The sequence below is a fragment of the Hypanus sabinus genome, chromosome 30 (genome assembly GCF_030144855.1).
Source record: "Hypanus sabinus isolate sHypSab1 chromosome 30, sHypSab1.hap1, whole genome shotgun sequence".
NCBI lineage: Eukaryota > Metazoa > Chordata > Chondrichthyes > Myliobatiformes > Dasyatidae > Hypanus > Hypanus sabinus.
The window spans coordinates 32,808,334-32,827,887 of NC_082735.1; the positions used below are offsets into that span (position 1 = coordinate 32,808,334).

General features: G+C 42.1%; 1 protein-coding gene across 45 annotated transcripts in view; it reads right to left on the minus strand.

Moving 5' to 3' along the window:
- The window catches only part of LOC132383513 (collagen alpha-2(VIII) chain-like), a 395,145-nt gene that overhangs the window by 254,689 nt on the left and 120,902 nt on the right, over positions 1-19,554 (minus strand). For 2 of the 45 annotated variants that reach the window (XM_059954605.1, XM_059954606.1), the window contains exon 1: positions 14,648-15,061. The exons of 42 other annotated variants lie outside the window; for them this stretch is intronic. The gene's annotated coding sequence lies outside the window, so the exon portion shown is untranslated. Of the gene's footprint in view, positions 1-11,611; positions 12,616-14,647; positions 15,062-19,554 lie in introns of those variants that run through there. One more of the 45 variants, XM_059954594.1, reaches the window with a different exon arrangement.

The following is a 19,554-nucleotide window of genomic DNA, read 5'->3' on the forward strand; positions in this document are numbered from 1 at the left end:
CGACAGGCCAGCTCGTGGAAGAGCGCAGAAACACTAAAACAGATTTAGGTCTTTTTGCAGCAAACCACGCTTGTGGAAATCGTAAAGTTACTGCCAGCTGAAAGTTGCAAGTTTCAGCATCATTACCAACGGGAAAATCGGTTTTCATATTTACAATCTTTTATTTATTTATTGAGATAGAACACGGAATAGGCCCCTCCAGTCCTTCGAGCCCCAGTCCCCCGATTTAATCCTAGCCTGATCACAGGACCGGTTACAATGACCAATTTACCTACTGACCAGTACGTCTTTTGGACTGTGGGAGGAAACCAGAACACCCGGAGGAAACCCACGCGGTCATGGGGAGAACATACAAACTCTTTACAGGCAGCAGTGAGAATTGAACCCGGGTCACCTGTACGGTACCACTACGCTCCATCACCCAGTCATCCTCTTATCCTTGTTTCCCCAGCCGGGCATTTCTCTTCGCCAATTTTTAACCTCAGTCAGATGAATCCTGGTGTAATACAAGCGGTGTCATGTGATTTGGGGTAGCGGGGTGTGGATGCACCTCTACCAAAGGAGGCGTAAAGCCTTTCTTCCCTCTATTAGCGGCAGGGAAACGTTGGGTAAGGTGTGGTAACCTGCCTAGCAACCCCCTTCCCCCACTATCAGGGTCACGTGAAGCCACGGGAGCAGGTGGTGGATGGTCATACGAGCAGCTGGTGCAGATCACAAGTCCTGGTTATGCGACCACTGACACCAGGCAGACAATTTCTAAAGAATATCGACAAAGACTAGGGAATCCTGTCTTGTAAAGACACTGGCCAGAAGAAGGCAATGGCAAACCACTTCTGTAGAAAAATTTGCCAGGAACAATCACGGTCACAGAAAGGCCGTGATCACCTACTTCATACGATACAGCACATGACAATGACGACGATGGCTATGTGAGTTCTGATGCTGCCTGACAGGCTGAATTCCTTCAGCATTTTGTGTGTGTTGCTTAGATTTCCAGCGTCTGCAATCTTCATCAGCGACGCGCACAAAATGCTGGAGGAGCTCAGCAGATCAGGCAGCCCCCATGGAGGAGAATAAACAGTCGACCCTTTGTGTTGTGACCCTTCATCAGGACTGGGGAGGAAGGGGGGGGGGGGGTTAGAAGCCAGAATAAAAAGGTGGGGGGAGGGGAATAAGGTACAAGCTGGCAGCTGATTGTGAAACCAGGTGAGGGGAAAGGTGGCTGGGTGAGTGGGAGAGGGGGTACTAAATCAGAAGCTGGAAGGTAACAAATAGGCAGAGGGCTGAAGGAGGAATCTGGTAGGAAAGGGCCCTACGATGAAAGAAAATGAAGGAGGTGGGAAACCGCAGTGAGGTTGTGGGCAGGTCATGAGGGCAGAAGAGAAGAGACACCAGAATGTGGAAAAAAAAATAGTGGGGTAAACCACAGAGAGTAGTTACCAGAGAGTAGTTACCAGAAGTAAGATAAATTGTTCTTTGAAATTCCTCCAACAATTTTTATATGTTTATCAAGAGTTCCAGCATCTGCAGAATCACTTGTGTCTGTGATCTTCATTATTTGGATCTAACAGTTGGGACACTTCAGCTAAACCTCACACCCATATTTCTTGACTCACATGCACCACATTAAAAATATCCAAGAGCAGTAAAAGCCAACTGGTCACAGGAGCCTTGTGTATATCGATGAAACCCCAGACCATTCTCAAACATGCCAATGCTGGAGGCTGTGGCCAGGGGTGGGGTTGGATCTTTTAAGGATGGCAGTGTCTGATTCTCATTCTCACATCACTACCCATCAGTTCAATTTTACAGTTCTATTTTGACATGGGATGAACATCAAATTCTATAACTTCTATTAATTACTTCCCCTTCCCGTTTCTCTTTTTCTCCCCAGTCTGGTTATCCTCCCATCTCTTCTCTTTATCTACCACCTGGCTCCCTTCTTCCATGGTCCACTGTCCTGCCCAATAAAATTACTTTTCCTTCTGCTCATTACCTCTTCCACCGAACCCTTCTCAGCTTCCGACGTCATACCCCCTGCACCTCCCTCCCACCCACCCACCTTCCCTCCCCTCTTCTGGTCTCACCTATCACATTCTTCCTTGCACTCCGTCCCCTCTCTCCACATCCACCTCCCTTCTTTTCCAGTCCTAAAGAACGGTCTCGGCCTGAAATGTCAACTGTTATTCCCCTCCGTAGATGCTGCCCGACAATTAAAGTACACACAAAGTTAGACTCACATTTCAGACTCCCACGAACTCCTTTGAATTAGTTTAAGGGTTTGAAGTTACAAAGCATTACCAGTCAGCAGGAAGAGACATAAAATGTCCTGACCTACATTAGTTGAATCTACTAGGACTGAAGAAGGTGTAATGTATTTATTTTTATGTACCAATTGCCTTGCTCTTGCTGGTCACAGATTTTAAACTACTGTGATCAAACTTTGAAAGCAAGGCCAGTGAGGCCTGAAATGTAGGAGCCATGCATCTGTCCTCCGTATTGAATTTTGTGTTGCATGTTTAGTATGGGTAGTTAGTCACATGGGTGGGGATGTGGTAAGAGCAAAGAGTTTATGCTTTAACTTTAGTTAGAATTAGAGACAGCCAGGTGTGATGTATTTTTTTTGACCACTTAACAGTACTTAATTTTGTTTAATTACATTTAATATCTCTACTTTTAGTTTCATTAGTTTAATCACTTCAAGATTGTTTTGCCAGTAAGGGTTGAATATATTTCTTCAACTTTGAACATTATTATTGGATTGGATCAAAGGTGAACCATACAGGATTCACTCACAATGCTTGGTCTTTAACAGCAGTGTTGGGTAGTTTAAGTAGCCAGTCCTGATTATAGAGTCCAAAAATAGCAGGCAATACAGGGTGTTACAACATGAATGGAGAGACATTAAAGCTAGTGGAGAAAGAAGTGCTTTATTCAAAAAAAACAAGCAGCAAGCATCCTGTTGAGACCCTCTTGTAGGAAGAGGCCTCCCGACCCAGTATAAAGATCAAAGGAAACAGCAGGACAATTCTATAGTTACAATGTATCTACAGTGCTTCCTTTGAATTACATGTAGTTTTCACACATCTCCTTCTGCGCACCCACACTCCAGACACCCAGAATGAATGTCAATTAGCATTATCTAGTTTGCAATCAACTGGCGCCTACAGCTCCAGGAAAAATACTGTTCAGGGCTGCATTTTAAATTCGATCTACAATCCATGTTCATGTCTGAAGATTGATTGCTGGGGAAATTAATATTTGCTATTTACCCTAATGCCAGAATATGTCCTAACACAAGGGGCTGAAAGGAGACAGAAGGAAATAAATGACATTTTATTATTCCTAGAATTAACTGTTAGTTGAGTGGAAGAATGCTCATAAAGGTTAAACTTGGCTATAAGTGAAAAAAATATTCTATTATGATAGATTTTAGTGAGGATCTTACATTTGTTTTTTAAGAAAAAAAATATATTTGAATTTTATGACAAATGTTCCTGTTAAATATTGGTTATATATTTACAGGACCCAACATGTGGGTTAGATTTGGCAGAATGAATCATATGATATTTATGTTCATCAACACGGCTGCAGATTTGTTATTTTAGCCAAAACCATAAAATGATTTAATAATAATAACAAATGAAAACATTTTCTTTAAGTTTTCTTTTAAATCTTTTTTTAAAAAGTTTAAAAATGGAAGAAAATCATGATGTGAAAAATGAAAAAATTAGACAGCATCTTGCCGACTTTTGCCAGAAGGATGAACAATTTGATTCTTAATTATTTGGTAAAAAATTAATTAAACATTGACTGTAAAATGCACAGAATATGTTGTATGAATGCACCAAGCAGGTTCGCATTTGCCATTCCTGCTGGAGATTTTGAACCATTTCTTGGAACCTTTGTGAAATAAAAATTACCTCTGTTTCTATTGAACACAGTTTAACTCAGTCCTGAATTAAGATATCAAAACATAGAAAGTAACCAGATCCACTTAGCTACTCCTAAAAAATAACATTGGAATTTGTAGCAGAAAGTTCACCAGAAACATGAATTATAAATCTGACTATTAACTTTAACCCAGAACAAGCTCATCTGATAGTCAGGCAGTAAATAACGTGGCTCAGAGTGGGAGTCAAGCCTGACAATGCAGGAAGGGTCCAGAATCACTAACTGTCTGTGTTGAATTAGTTGATCACAGATGGGCAATGGTAGGTGAGTGAGAGGGATGGATAGTCAGCACTGGATTCCTGCTCACAGCCTCTCCGAGCAGGGAGCTCTGAGGGGAAGTTCATGTGTGTGTGAGAGAAAGCCAAAGTTTTCCATGTTTGAGCGTTTTGCTAAAATGCACTGATCAGGTTCGTGAGAGGATGGTCTAGTTGTGCAAAAACCAAAGCATGATGGGTAATGTTTGGCTTAACAGGGTTTGCAATATTTTAGGGATGTGATAGTGAAAAATCTCAAAATATTTTATTGCATTCAAAATATATTAGTCTACTAATCATAAAACTTGCTTTCAGCAATCAATGTGTAAAGTGAAGTGACAAATTGAGCACATCTAAATGAAACACTGTTGCAGGAAAGCAGCATCCATCATCAGGGACCCCCACCATCCAGGACATGATCTCTTTTCCCTGCTGCCATCAGGAAGAAGGTACAGGAGCCTCAGAACTCAAGCTATGAGGTTCAGGAACAGATACTACCCCTCAACCATCAGGCACTTGGACCAAATGAGATAACTTCACTCAACTTCACTTGCCTACAAGTGTTCCCACAACCTATGGACTCACTATCAAAGAACTCCTCATTTCAAGTTCTCGATATTTATTGTTTATTTATCATTATTTCCTTATTTTTGTATTTGTATGGTTTATTGTCCTCTGGTTGAACATTCAAGTTGGGTGGTCTTTCATTGATTCTCTTATGGTTATCATTCTATAGATTCATTGAGTAAAATGAATCTCAAGATTGCATATAGTGACATATATGTACTTAGATGATAAATTTACTTTGAACTTTGAGATAGTTGATTGCTTTCCCTCAGCATCTTAATGACCTGGTTTTGTAGATAGTCAAGCAACAGTAGACCTCCATTGGTCAGGGTTGACCATGGATGTTGCGCCCTGGCAGTCTAGAATCACAAACCAGGAAGAGCAAGCTGTTGGTCATGTAGCAAGCTCCCCCACTCCACTTATCTGATAAACTCAAAGGAATGGCAGTAACCGATACAGTTTGGCACCAACAGCATTGCAGGAGTTGCCAATCAGTGTTGAACTCAACACAAGACTGCCTTTGGTACCCCAAGCTCCAGATCTTTCCCTTGGGGTTTACTCCCAAAGCCTTCTCCATGAGAGGGTATAGCCATAGGGCATCATAACCAGATGTTAGCCTGTTTATATTCAGCCTTGCCTGAGAAGGTGGACTATGAAGTCGACTAACACTGCAGTCTAGAGGTATTCATTTTACATTTAACATTCCTTTCAGCCATGGAGTTAGCATCCAGTTTTTCATTTGAGAATTTTAGTTAACGACTGTGTTTGACCTAGTGTTTATCGCTTTTTTCCCCTTAAAATCCTGTTCACATTAAAGTCTGTGAACTATTGACCCCCTTCAATGTCTCTGTCTGTGCACTTGGGCCATATTTGAATGCCCTGACATCTCTAGTATTGAGCCATTGTGGATCTCAAACCCGGCAAGAAATCAATGCTTTCAAAAGACAGAGAAAGAGCTTCTGACTTACAAAATAGTTTTGCAAAAAATCAGGTGGATAAACATGAAGGACAATGAGAAAGGCAGAAGGTTTGGTCTACTTTGACTAATCAAAGCTGATTGGGTGGTGGGGTGGAGAAACATCTCTATCAAAAGAGGTGCAAAGACGCTCCTTCCCTCCGCTAGTCTGTAGGTCACCCTTGGGCAAGGTGTAACACCTGCTCAGTTCCCCCAGTCAGAGTCACCTGAAGCCGTGGGAACAGGTGGTGGCTGGTTGTACGAGCAGCTGGTACATATCTCAAGTCTTGGTTATGTGACCACTGACACCAGGCAGACAATCTCTGAAGAGTATTGACAATGGCTGGGGTCACCCGTCTTGTAAGGACACTGCCCAGAAGGAGGCAATGGCAAACCACATAAGTAGAAAAATTTGCCAAGAACAATCATGGTCATGAGACCATGATCACCCAGGTGATATGATAGGGCACATAATGATAAAGATGATTGAACAGTTCTAGCAGGCAATTCAAACCCTAACCTTCCAGCAGCATTTTCTTTAGCATGAAGAAAAAGTTGCCTGGTGGTAAATTCCCATAAATAACATCAAAGGTTGTGCATGAATCAATTATGTAAGATTTGATCCGTGATCTGAGAAACAACAGTTCTTATTTACATCAACAAAAATTAACATTGACTTTAACTCGGGCCAGCCTAAGACTGTGCCACTTAAAAAGCCAAAACATAAATTACATTCTTTGTTCTCACCGAGCATGACACAAGCAATGGGACTGCTGTGCCCATGGGAGAGCAGGGTAATGGTCACCCTCAGAATATTCCAGATTGCTGTTGACCTCTGCCACATGGCATAAATTGATGCCCACAAATGTCAGAGGAAAATCACCTCGAGTTCGTACTCGAGGGGTGAACACACCACCGAAGCCTCCATCATCCCACAGAAGTCATTAATTATACTGTGTAATTGTCATTTTATTTATTTATTATTTTATTTAAAATTTTAAAAATAAATAAATACATAGATTTTATTTTCTACGCAGTTTAGCAATGAATAGCCTGCTAATATTTCATATAACTACTCATATCTGTGTAACTGCTTAGTATGTTTCCTAGTGGTCACAACATGTATATGCAATTGTTCAGTGCATGTCCCCTAGTGGTTACAATTCTGTATGATTCTGGAAAGTTTGTTGGTGTCACATTATTTGAATAGCGATATCTGATTTGTAATTTTTAATGAGATGTTTCTCATCTATAGTATAAAAAAAGCTGAACACAATGCCCCGCCATCTTTGTTCATCTTTTCTGTTCTTTGTTCTTGGCTGCTAGACTCCTGCTACTGTCCATTTTAAATTCCCTTTGTTTCATTAGCACTTAATAAAATGATTGTGATGCATTAAGTTTTATGTCTTTTTCTTAACTTCTGAAGAACCTTGGATCAAAAACTTCAGAATCACCAACACAGGCAGTGGGGGAGTTGCTACTACTACAGGTTCCCCAAGGTATAGACATTCATTGACTGAACCTTTATATATTAATTACTTCTCACCGAGAGCTCCTTAGCAACCTCCCATTGGGAAAAAGCTTCATTGCTTCAAGATTGTATGCCGTAACTAATTTGCAAATTCCACTATATAGTCGTAAGAGATTCTCAGCCCAAAATGTCAATTGTTTATTCATCTCCACAGATGCTGCCTGACCTGCTGAGTTCCTCCAGCATTTTGCTTATGTGGCTCTGGACTTCCAGCATCTGCAGAATCGCTTGTGTTTATCATTAAGGAAGATTAATTTGCATTAGAAATATTGAATGCTTTAGAATGTGGAGCAAAGTCATGAGACCTACTTATAGAATGATAGCTCTGACTTTTTCCACAAATTCTTTCCTTTCAACTAAAATAATCTTTCTGGGAGATAAAAAATAGATTTTCTAAATGTTTCAGACCTAGAAATGCTACTATTTGTTTTCCTTGAACTAATTCATCAGAAGAGAAATAACAGATGGATGTCCATCTCCGTAGGTATGTTAAGTGAAGCTCAATCATTTATAACGTGATAGAAATCAGGCAGATCAACATATTGGATTACAAAGTCACAAGGGATTCTGCAGATGCTGGAAATCTTGAGCAACGCACGCAAAATTCTGAAGGAACTCTGCATATCAGGCAGCAACAATAGAGGAAAATGAACAGTCAGCATTGTGGGCTGAAACCCCTCATACATTGACGGTTTATTTCCTTCAATAGATGGTGCCTGACCTGCAGAGTTCATCCAGCATTCCATGTGCATATCAGATTACAGATCAGTTCATGTTATAATGGTTGCTGTTGTTCTGTTGCTTGTTGTGTTCTGTGTTGTTCTGCCGAAGACTGTGGACATGTTGTGTTAGCGCAGGAATGTGTGGCAATACTTGCAGGCTGCCTCCAACACATCATTAAGTTGTATCAATAGTTAACATAAACTTACTTATTTACTTATTGAGACTGCCTAACAGGCCCCCTCCGGCTTTTCAAGCCCTGCTGCTCAAAAACCCCCAATTTAATCCTCACCTAATAACAGGACAATTTATAATGACCAATCAACCCACTAACCAGTACATCTTTGGACTGTGGGGGGAAACCAGAGCACTTGGAGGAAACCCACACATTCTAATGGAAGAATGTACAGAGTCATCACAGGCGACATCGGAAATGAACTCTGTACTCTGATGCCCAATGTTATAATTGCTTTGCGCTACTGTGGCATGTTTGATGCTTTTCACTGTATGTTTTGATCTACGTGTGATGAAATAAATGTACACATGTAATCTGAACCTTTTGTTAACAAGGCATAGATATTGTAGGAGCCACTTACTTATTTTCTATCTGCATTATATTCTGTGTTGTGCGTTTATTATGATAGTTAGTCATGTGGGTGGGGCATGGTAAAAGCGTTGGGTTTGGTTACGTATTCATGCTTTGTTCTCAGAAGTTTTTAGTTTGGTACTGTGGACGGACAGATGTCATATCTGTTGTCGACTGCTTAATTTACACTTCGCATGCTTATTTATGCTTAAATTTCATTGCTTCAAGATTTTATGTTTTGCTAGTTGCTAATAAAGACCTGAATGCAGCTCTTCGTCTTTTGGATCACCATTATTGGTGTGATTGAAGGGCGTGTCATACAAGTATAATAATCTGTGGGTGTCACCAGTAGCAGTGTTAGTTTGTTAGAATAGGCACTACAGTTATCGTTATGAAAAATCAGAGGACATTTCATTGGGATATTGAGGGAAAGTAAATATTGGAGCTAGAACCAGAGACCAGAAGACTTGTTTTGAAATGGTTTGAAATTAGCATCTGAAATGTGAAAAGGGAGAAAGAAGGAAATGTGGAGATTTAAGGAGCGAACTCCACACTGATTGGTGGAGCGATATGAAGGAAGAATTAGAGTGTGGGAATGAGAGGAGTACAGGTAAATCAAAGGGTTATTGGGCTGAAGAAGGTTACAGAGAATGGGAGGGATTTGATATGGAGGGATGAGAATTTTAATATTAAAGCACTGTCCCACCGGCCACCATTGTAGGTAAACAGGCACACTGCTCATCAACAAATGGGTATTGGAGCAAGTAATCAATAGCAGCTGGATTTTTTATATAATTTTATGTTTATTTGAGATCAAAGTGTGCAAACAGAAGCATGGAGTTGGGAGTGGGGAAGAGCGGCAGTATGATTTTGGGAAGTACAGCGTCCTGTTCACACTCAGATCTTCATCCCGACATGAATTCCCACCCTGAAAGCCATTCCTGAACGTTCGTTGTCACAATTGTAGAAAGCATATGCTGGACGAATGCAGCTACACTTCCCATGATCCTCTATGTTGACAACACGGCCTGAATAATCAAACCAGGTAGCTCTATTGTCGTAGAACACTGAACAACACAACAGGCCATTCAGCCCATCTAGTCCATGTCAAACTAATGATCTTCCTAGTCCCTTCGACCTGTACCCAGACTTAGCCCCCGTACCCCTCCTTTCCATTTACCTATCAAATTTCTCTTAAATGTTGGAATCATATTTTGAATAAAAGGCCACTTGGACTGTTGAGCTTCTGTCATGAATGGGAGCGTTCCAATCATTTTCATTCCTCTATATGTTCCCTCTCAGCTCCTCTTTCACACGTCCACCAAGTTCAATGAACACACACCAACGCCAGGGATAATTAATTAATCCGGCAGGAAGAACATTTAAATTCATGGATAACACCCAAGGTCAGGATTGAGACTGGTCTACTGGAGCTGTGCAGTAGCATTCACCGGCTGTTGCTCCGCTCTTCCACCTTCAAATTGATGCTCTTTCATTTTTCTACACTCCACTGAATATTGGCCAAACCATAACAAAAGCTGCATCGGTCTGGGCCATTCCTTTGGTTTCATCAGATGTGTGGAGAGGGGGAGCTTGCTCTCCGTGTCGTACTGACCAGGCTTGTGTATGTAGACTGCTAGGACACAACACCCATGGTCAAGCCTGAGTGACAAAGCCCTCATAGGAAGTTCCAGATTTAACCATCCTCAGGGAATCAAGCCAAAGAAATGCACTAATCAGAGAATCGTAATTTGTAAAATCTGGCGGGAGCAGAAGGTGTTGGGAATGGTGATGGTGGAGTGCCGCGGGAGGGGTGTGGGGCAGGTGACAGAGAAGGGGTGTTAGGGGCAAGGGGGTAGGCGTGGGTGCAGATACACTCAGTTTTAAGACACCGGGCAAGATCATTTGATTCCAAACAATTGATTTATTGACCATTACAGAATGTCACTCTGGTGCTTCCCACTCCCTCTCCTCTCCCTTCCCCCTTCCCTATTCACAGTTTGCAATAGAGACACATATCAGAATCAGGTTTATCCTCACTCACATATGTCATGAAATTAGTTTTTTTTCCACGGCAACACCACAGTGCAATACACAAAATTACCGCAGTGCCGTGCAAAGGTCTTGGGCACCCTAGCTAAATATACATACATGCCCAACACTTTTGCACGGTACTGTAAGTACAATTATTTTGCAGCTACCCTAGCCAAATAATAAAACAATCAAACCTATTCTAGTTATAGAACAAGGGATAACAGTTCACTTTCTCCTTTTCTCTTATTAGAGTTGTATAAAAGTGTGTTGATTTAGACTTGCTAGACTTACTGGAGTCATTCTCAGTATCTAGACACTGTTTCTAATATATTTAGTTCTCTGGTCCTTTAATCAGCTAAATCAGGGGAACTGTGGCAATGTGAACAACACAGCTAGTTATGTGTGCGCGCGATTTTAATCACAACAAGATTAATGGACCAGATCTTGCTGAAAAAAATAAGAGTAAGTTAATGATGCACGCTGTTCTTAATACACAAATCATCCATTATATTCATGGGAGCTGGAGATGGGCTTTGGGCTGCTAATCTCCTGAATTTGCTGGTGGATTAATTCAGCTCCACTATTCCTTTGCTCAAAGGACATCTGAACTTTAGCCACCTGCCTATCACCTCTCCCTGTTGCCCCCTCTTCCTTCCCTTTCTCCTATGATCCGCTCTCCTCTCCTATCGGATTCCTTCTTCTCCAGCCCTTTACCTTTCCCAGCCTCCAGGATCTACCTATCATCCTCTCACTAGATCTCCTTCCCCTCCCCACACCTTTTTATTCTGGTGTCTTCCCCCTTCCCTCTCAGTCCTGATGAAGGGTCTCGGACCAAAACATCGACTGTTTATTCCTTTCTATAGATCCTGCCCGAGTTCCTCCAGCATTATCTGTGTGTGTGTTGTTCTGGATTTCCAGTATCTACAGAATTTCTTGCTTTTATGAACTTCGGCCTTCTGTTATTCTTAACACCTTGTTAGGTTTGCACATCAATCAATCAGTTAACTTACCATGCAAAGTTGGAGCTGGTAATTAACAACTGTACTTTCAGCAAAATGTGAATTATTAAGAACTTGTTCACCCATCTCCTGGTTACAGAAATACATGAAAACATGGAGTCCCGGTCTCTCAAATAATAAATTATTTCAGGGAGAGAAAGAGAATACATGAAACTGTGGAGTCTTGGTCCTTCAAACTGTAAAGTACTTCTTTTCACAATGAGTTAGTAAGCCTGCGTAGTCTCTGATGATGAGGTATTGCGGTAACGATAGTGAGATACCAGTGAAACGGTCTCTGCCTCATTGTAATCACTTCAGTAGAGGAATTCAAAGCATTCATGGTGAGGGACAGTGAGATGGTGAGCATCAGTTTATGGCAGATAAACAAAGAGCAGACAGGGAGGAACTCAATGACTCCATCTCTTGCCGATCTTGTCAATTAGAGCACCGAGGAAGATTTAAATCAGAGGCAGGTGTGGAGAAGGTGTCGGCATATGGCGGTCTCTCGCTGTCTGCTCCCGAGGGAAGGTCCTTCCATTTGAGCGATCGCTCTCTCTTTTTGCCATCAGCAGCTGATGTTGCAGCAAGGTTTAATCAAAGAGGATCATAGATTTGGACTCTAACTGAGGTTTATGATGTGTTCTAGTTCCATATCTAGTTATGGTTCTTCCTTTTTTGTTACTACTTTTGGGCGATTTTTGAATTGGGGCAGATAAAAAACACTGAACTGAACTATGCCTTTTGATGTTGTATTTTATGTTCTGTATTTTTACTTTTTTTTTGTTGCCATTTGCGCTTGGGATGGGGGGGGGGGGAAGGTAGATTTGATGATTTAATGTTTTTCTTTGAACTGGTTGGTTCCATGATGCTTTGTTTCATGACTGTGGGGAAGACAAGTTTGAATACTGCGTGCATAAATGTACAAAAACAAACATGATTATTAAAAAACTGTCGATAGTGTGACCGGGTAAAGAGTAGCAAACTTTTCCTCCTCCCCGTCCTCCCCACCAGTTCTGTCTTGTCTTCACGCCTCATTTCCTGCTGGGTTAAAATCAACCCCCCCCCCCCCCCCCGGGGTGGTTGGATTCCTGTTGGAGTCTGTGATCTACAGCTGCGCTCAAACTGATTCCTCATGGATGGGGGTGGGCGGTTCGCACACTCAGAGCCCACTGTGCGGCCTAGAAGGCATGTTCCTTCAGGGTGCTGCCTTGTGTAGCCCTGCGGACAACCCAATTCCTTGCTAAATGGTGTTGGTCCATGGCATAAAACAGTTGGGAAGGCTCCCACTCTAGTTAATACCCTGATTTCATTGGTTAAGTAACCATGAAATAAATCATTCCACAGTCACACATTCGGGTGAATTTTTTTATATTTCATTTCATTATTCTGCTCCCCATAGAACACAAGCCAGCAAGAGTATAGAATAGAACAAAACTCTTAGCTCAGACAGAATGTCTAGTGAAGAGTAATCATTAATTCTCAGCTGTGCAGAATGGTTTGCTTGCAAAACCAAGAAACACTTCAAAGTTAGGGCAAAGGAAGCCTTAGTTTCTGTCCAGTTTTTCCATTAATGAATATCAATCACTTGCAAAGGGATGACAAACACGTTAAGCATTTTATTTGCTTAATCCTGCTACACCTGCTTTTGATATATACACAAAAAATTACCAAGTAAAGGAAGACTCTCACAAGCTGATAACATAGAAGGCAAAGAGTAGGGTGTTGATGTGGAATACAAGGTTGGCTCTCCAAATGTTTGTGCTCAAAAGAGAACAGCAGCAGAGATGGACCAGCTTGGGCCTCATGCCTGCTCCTCTAGTCAATATCACTATGACCAATCTGCCCTAAGCCTCATCAATTTTTCTGTCCCATAGTTCTCAAATCCATAATTTATCCACAACAGGACGAGGGAAGAATTCCCCTGGTCCTCACTTTCCACTCCACAAGCCTCTGCATTCAATAGATCATTCTCTGCAATTTCAGCCACCCCCCCCCCCCACAAAAGATTCCCACACTGGACACATCTTCTCTCCTTCCCTTTTATCATTTCACACAGTTCAGTTGTCTATTCCCACCAAGTACTGCCCTTCTTAAGGTATTTTTCTCTTGCAACTGCAGGTAATACAAACATCTTTCCTATCACCTCTTCTCTTCCTGCCACCCAAGTTAATTAGAAAGCAATTTACTTGCACCTCTTCCAATCAAGTGTCCGACATTCAGCATTTACATTGTAATCTCCCCCACAACAAGGAATGCAAACCCAGACTACACCATCACTTTGTGGAATTCCTGCATTCAGTCTGCAGAAGAAATTCTGAGCTCCCTGCCTACCTCTTTAATTCCTTCTCCATTTCCATTTTGACCTGTCACAGCAAACCAAAGCACAAGCCTAAGGTACAACGAACACGAAGAAATCTGTTGATGCTGGAAATTCAAACAACAACACACACAAAATGCTGGTGGAACACAGCAGGCCAGGCAGCATCTTATAGGGAGAAGTGCTGTCGACGTTTCCGGCCGAGACTCTTCGTCAAGACTAACCGAAAGGAAAGATAGTAAGAGATTTGAATGTAGTGGGGGGAGGGGGAAATGCAAAATGATAGAAGACCGGAGGGGGTGGGATGAAGCTGAGAGCTGGAAAGGTGATTGGCAAAAGTGATACAGAGCTGGAGAAGGGAAAGGATCATGGGACGGGAAGCCTCAGGACAAAGAAACGAGGGGTGGTGGGGGGGGGAAGCACCAGAGGGAGATGGAGAACAGGCAAACAACTAAATATGTCAGGGATGGGGTAAGAAGGGGAGGAGGGGCATTAACAGAAGTTAGAGAAGTCAATGTTCATGCCATCAGGTTGGAGGCTACCCAGCTCGTATATAAGGTGTTGTTCCTCAAACCTGAGTTTGGATTCATTTTGACAGTAGAGGAGGCCATGGATAGACATATCAGAATGGGAATGGGACGTGGAATTAAAATATGTGGCCACACTTTATTTTCTGTCTGGTAAGGTGGCAGCCTCCTGGACACAATATTGAAGTCTACAACTCCATGTACCTGGGTTTCTCATTCTCCATCAGTCATCCATCTGCAGCATCAGCTCAGCCTTGTTCTCTTTTTCCCTTCTTCACTTTTCTCTCTCTGGGAGTGGAGGACACATCTTCCTGCTCTGCAGTTTACAACTCCCACCTTCCTTTATCTGTGTTCTCACTCTCTAATTGCTTCCAATCACACATTAACTAGATGAACTTGTTTACAACTTAACTCCATAATGACCCAGGCTTTATCCTGTCACAGACACCCCTTCCTCACCATGCCCTCGCCATTTTACAAGAATCTTCCATCTTCAGTTTTGACATAGGGTCTCCAAACTGAAACATTAACAATTTTTCACTTTCTCACAAATATGGCTTGACTGGCTGGGTACTTCCAGTATTTTCTGTTTTAATTTTACTATTTCCAAAAATCCTTTGGATTTTATTTCAGGTGCCCAGATCTGAATTGACTGAAGCTTGGTGCAAACCCCTGACTCGGAGATTTCAATGGGGATCTGTGTTGCGGTATATTAAATTTTGTAAAATATTAGATGAAAGTCTGAACAATTCCAATTGACACTTTAACTCTTTTTGTGCTCCAAGCATGTGAGGTGTCTGTACGAACTAAACACTATAAGTTTGTTAAATGTTTGCTCAGAACAGCTGGATTCTTTCTCGGCCTCAGGCCCCAGTGGCATCAGGATGTCTGTTGATGAACACACGAGTTGTTTGAGTGAAAAAAAAACATGTTGAGCTGGTGGCTTGAGAACAAAAGATTAAATAGTTTGTCTGTCACTGCATGTCTCGCTGTGTTTGTGGACTGAACCCCTATTTATTGAGGCACCTTTCACTCAGTTCTTGGGACTTCACCTAGACTGGAAGAATCATGATCATTGCCTCAGAAACACAGGGTAGTTTAACAAGTTGGAATTCAGCGTTCCCTCGACAACAGCAACAATCAAGTCTCCCGACACCCAGCAACAATCAAGTGGAGACTACGAATCGTGTGCCCTGAAAGCTTTGTAAAAATCCTTGTAACTTACTCCGTAGTATTTAGTGTTGGCGCGTGCCCTAGTGGGCAAGGCATCAGACTAGTAACCTGAAGGTCACTGGTTCGAGCCTCAGCTGAGGCAACGTGTTTGTGTCCTTGAGCAAGGCACTTAACAACACATTGCTCTGCGACGTCACCAGTGCCAAGTTGCATGGGTCCTAGTGCCCTTCCCTTGGACAGCTTGGGCAACTGCTGGTCTCCCATACAACCCTGCCCAGGCCTGTGCCCTGGAAACTACAGGCGCAGATCCATGGTCTCTTGAGACCGACAGATGCCACCACACACAATTTAGTGTGGTTTGTTTGAACTGCCTGTTTTATGATGATAAATCACGCTTAAGTCACTTTGTTGTGCTTGTACACTTATTATGTGGGCACACTAATTGTTTGGGTTTGATCAACCCAGCCCATTACAAGACAGTAGGGGAGTGAAGAAGAAAACAAAGTGAAGATAACTCACAGATATCAAGTATTTATGTTAACATCAACATTATCAGAATCTCTAGTCAACAAAGAGAAATAAAATAAACTGCCTTGAAAATAAGACTATTATCTATCCCACTTCAACAAAATGATGATGAAAATTAAACTATGAACATTAAGCTGTAAGCCCCAGAATAAGAAGCAACAGAGCAGAAGTTTAAAAAAAAATTGATAAAACATGTGGCTATCCGCTGGTCGGGGTTTACTATAGATGTTGCATCCTGGTTGTCTGCATGACACACAAACCAGGGCAGTACAATATGGAGAGCAAGCTGTTGCCTGGCCTGCTGAGCCCCTCCAGCATTTTGTGCGTGTTGCTCGGATTTCCAGCATCTGCAGATTTTCTCTTGTTTATAATTTCCAATGAAGCGCTTTTCAACTACATGTTGGCTTCACTGGGTAATAACCAGTGAGAGATATTCTTATCCCTTATTCATGGCCTCTTGTATAGAGTTCATCACTGCACAAGGAACTGAGTGGAGAGAATCAAATATATAATAAATCATAGACAAAGACGTTGGGTGTCTGGCAGTCTTTCATGGGTGTGTGTTTTTATGGGTTCTATAATGTCTCTTTGTTTTGTGTCTGCCTGCAAAGAGGCAAATCTCAAAGGTTGTATACAGTATACAGATTTTGATAATAAACATACTTTGAACTTCAAATATATTAACAAAAGCATGATCCAGGAATAACATTTCATGAATTCCCAGTCTCTTCGATACTAAGTGTTGTTTCATTGTGATGCGCTAGAGAGTAAAATGATTTGTTTGAGTGGATAGCCAGAGGCCTTTCCCTAGATTGGAAATGGCTAATACAAGTGGGGATAAGATGATTGGAGGAAAGTACTGGGGGGATGTCAGAGGTAGGATCTTTACACAGAAAACAGTGAATGAGTGAAAAGCCCTGCCAGAGGTAGATATATTAGTGATGTTTAAGAAACTTTTAGATAGGCACATGGATGCTAGACAAATGGAGGGTTATGTCAAAGGGAAGGGTTAGTTTGGCACTACATCATGGGCCTGTACTGTGCTGTAGGGTTCTATGTTCTATGTTTACTTATACAATTGAATTAGCAAACCAGTGTTACCTTTCGAAGGGAGTTTATATCAGCTTCAGCCATGACGAAGGAGTTACAGGCTGAGCAATGTGACTGTGTCCCAAACATACCAACAATATGTGTGTATTGTTATATTGAGAGCATCCTGAGCAGCTGCATCACTGCCTGGATCCGAAATTGCACCGTCTCAGATCGTAAGACCCTGCGGCGGATAGTGAGGTCAGCTGAGAAGATCATCAGAGTCTCTTTTCCAGCCATCACGGACATTTACACTACACACTGTATCCGCAAAGCAAACAGCATTCCGAAGGACCCCGCGCACCCCTCATACAAACTCTTCTTCCTCCTGCCGTCTGGGAAAAGGCACCGAAGCATTCGGGCTCTCACAACCAGACTATGTAACAGTTTCTTCCCCCAAGCTATCAGACTCCTCAATACCCAGAGCCTGGACTGACACCTCCTTACTGCCCTCTACTGTGCCTATTGTCTTGTTTATTATTTATTGTAATGCCTACACTGTTTTGTGCACTTTATGCAGTCCTGGGTAGGTCTATAGTCTAGTGTAGTTTTTTTCTGTGTTGTTTTTTACGTAGTTCAGTGTAGTTTTTGTACTGTGTCATGTAGCACCATGGTCCTGAAAAACGTTACCTCATTTTTACTATGTACTGTACCAGCAGTTATGGTCAAAATGACAATAAAAAGTGACTTGACTTGTGTATCATATAGCGCCTTCAATATCAGGACTGCACACAGTGCCTGCAACGAGAATGGATGGTGGCTCAGTGAATGAAACGAAAAGCTTAAGCAAAAGGAGGCGACTTTAGGAACAGTCTTAAGAAAGGAGAGGCCAATTTCGAGTTGGAGAGCTTAGAGAGGGACTTTCAGAGTGCAAATTTTTGAGGGTTGAATGCATCAATGCACCAGTCTACAGCCAACAGATTAAAGGGACTAAAGGAACACAGAGTTTTTGGATCTTTTGGAGCAGAAAACATGAAGGGAGTTATGAGGAAGATTTAAAATCCAACTTGGAAGGCTGTTAGAGATCAAAGAGTACAAGGGCAGTGGACTATCAGACCTTGGTGTAAGTGAGGGTGCTTGAAGAGGTCAAATCCGAACATCATGAAGACACAGATGAGGATTTTATGAATAGATGAAAGAAGAAGCCTGCTGCCTTTGAAATGAATAGATTAGAATCATTAAAGAATGCAGGATCAGAAACTCAGCTTGAGACCAATTGGAATAACATGGCTCCAAACGCCCTATTTCAACTGATTCAGGATCTGGGGCAGGAGATGGAATTGGAAGCCAGTTGCAAGTTTTTCTGGCTTCCCAGTGGATAACTTAGGAAAACTCTTTAGCTGAGAGATTCCAAATGGGAGGTCAGAGAAGGAAGAGGAATCGGTGGAGTGGGGTTGCTGGTGTATGTACACAATATTTTGATACGTCTTTGGATGTTACCAAGATACAACAGTCTTGGGCCCTTTATTTCAAAAAGGATGTATTGTCGCTGGAGAGAGCCCAGAGGAGGTTCACGAGGATGATTCTGGGAATGAAGTGGTTAACATATGAGGGGCTTTTGGTAGCTTTGAGCCTGTACTCACTGGAATTTAGAAGAATGCATGGGAATCTCATTGAAATCTACTGAATGTTGAAAAGACTACATAAGGTGGATGTAGAGAGGATGCTTCCTCTGGTGGGGCTCTTGAGAACTAGAGAGCACAGCCTCAAAATTGAGGGGCAATCTTTTAGAACAGAAGTAAGAAGGAATTTTGTTAGCCAAAGACAATAGACAATAGTTGCAGAAGTAGACCATTCGGCCCCTCGAGTCTGCACCACCATTCTGAGATCATGGCTGATCATTCACTATCAATACCCAGTCCCTGCCTTGTCCCCATATCCCTTGATTCCCCTATCCATCAGATATCTATCTAGCTCCTTCTTGAAAGCATCCAGAGAATTGGCCTCCACCGTCTTCCGAGGCAGTGCATTCCACACCTCCACAACTCTCTGGGAGAAGAAGCTCTTCCTCAACTCTGTTTTAAATAACTGACCTCTTATTCTCAATTCATGCCCTCTGGTACTGGACTCTCCCAACATCTGGAACATATTTCCTGCCTCAATCCTATCAAATCCTTTAATTATCTTAAACGTTTCAATCAGATCCCCTCTCAATCTCCAGTGTGTACAAGCCCAATCTCTCCAATCTCTCTGCGTAAGACAGCCCTGCCATCCCAGGAATCAACCTACTGAATCTATGCTGCACTTCCTCAATTGCCAGAATGTCCTTCCTTAAACCTGGAGACCAAAACTGTACACAATATTCCAGGTGTGGTCTCCCC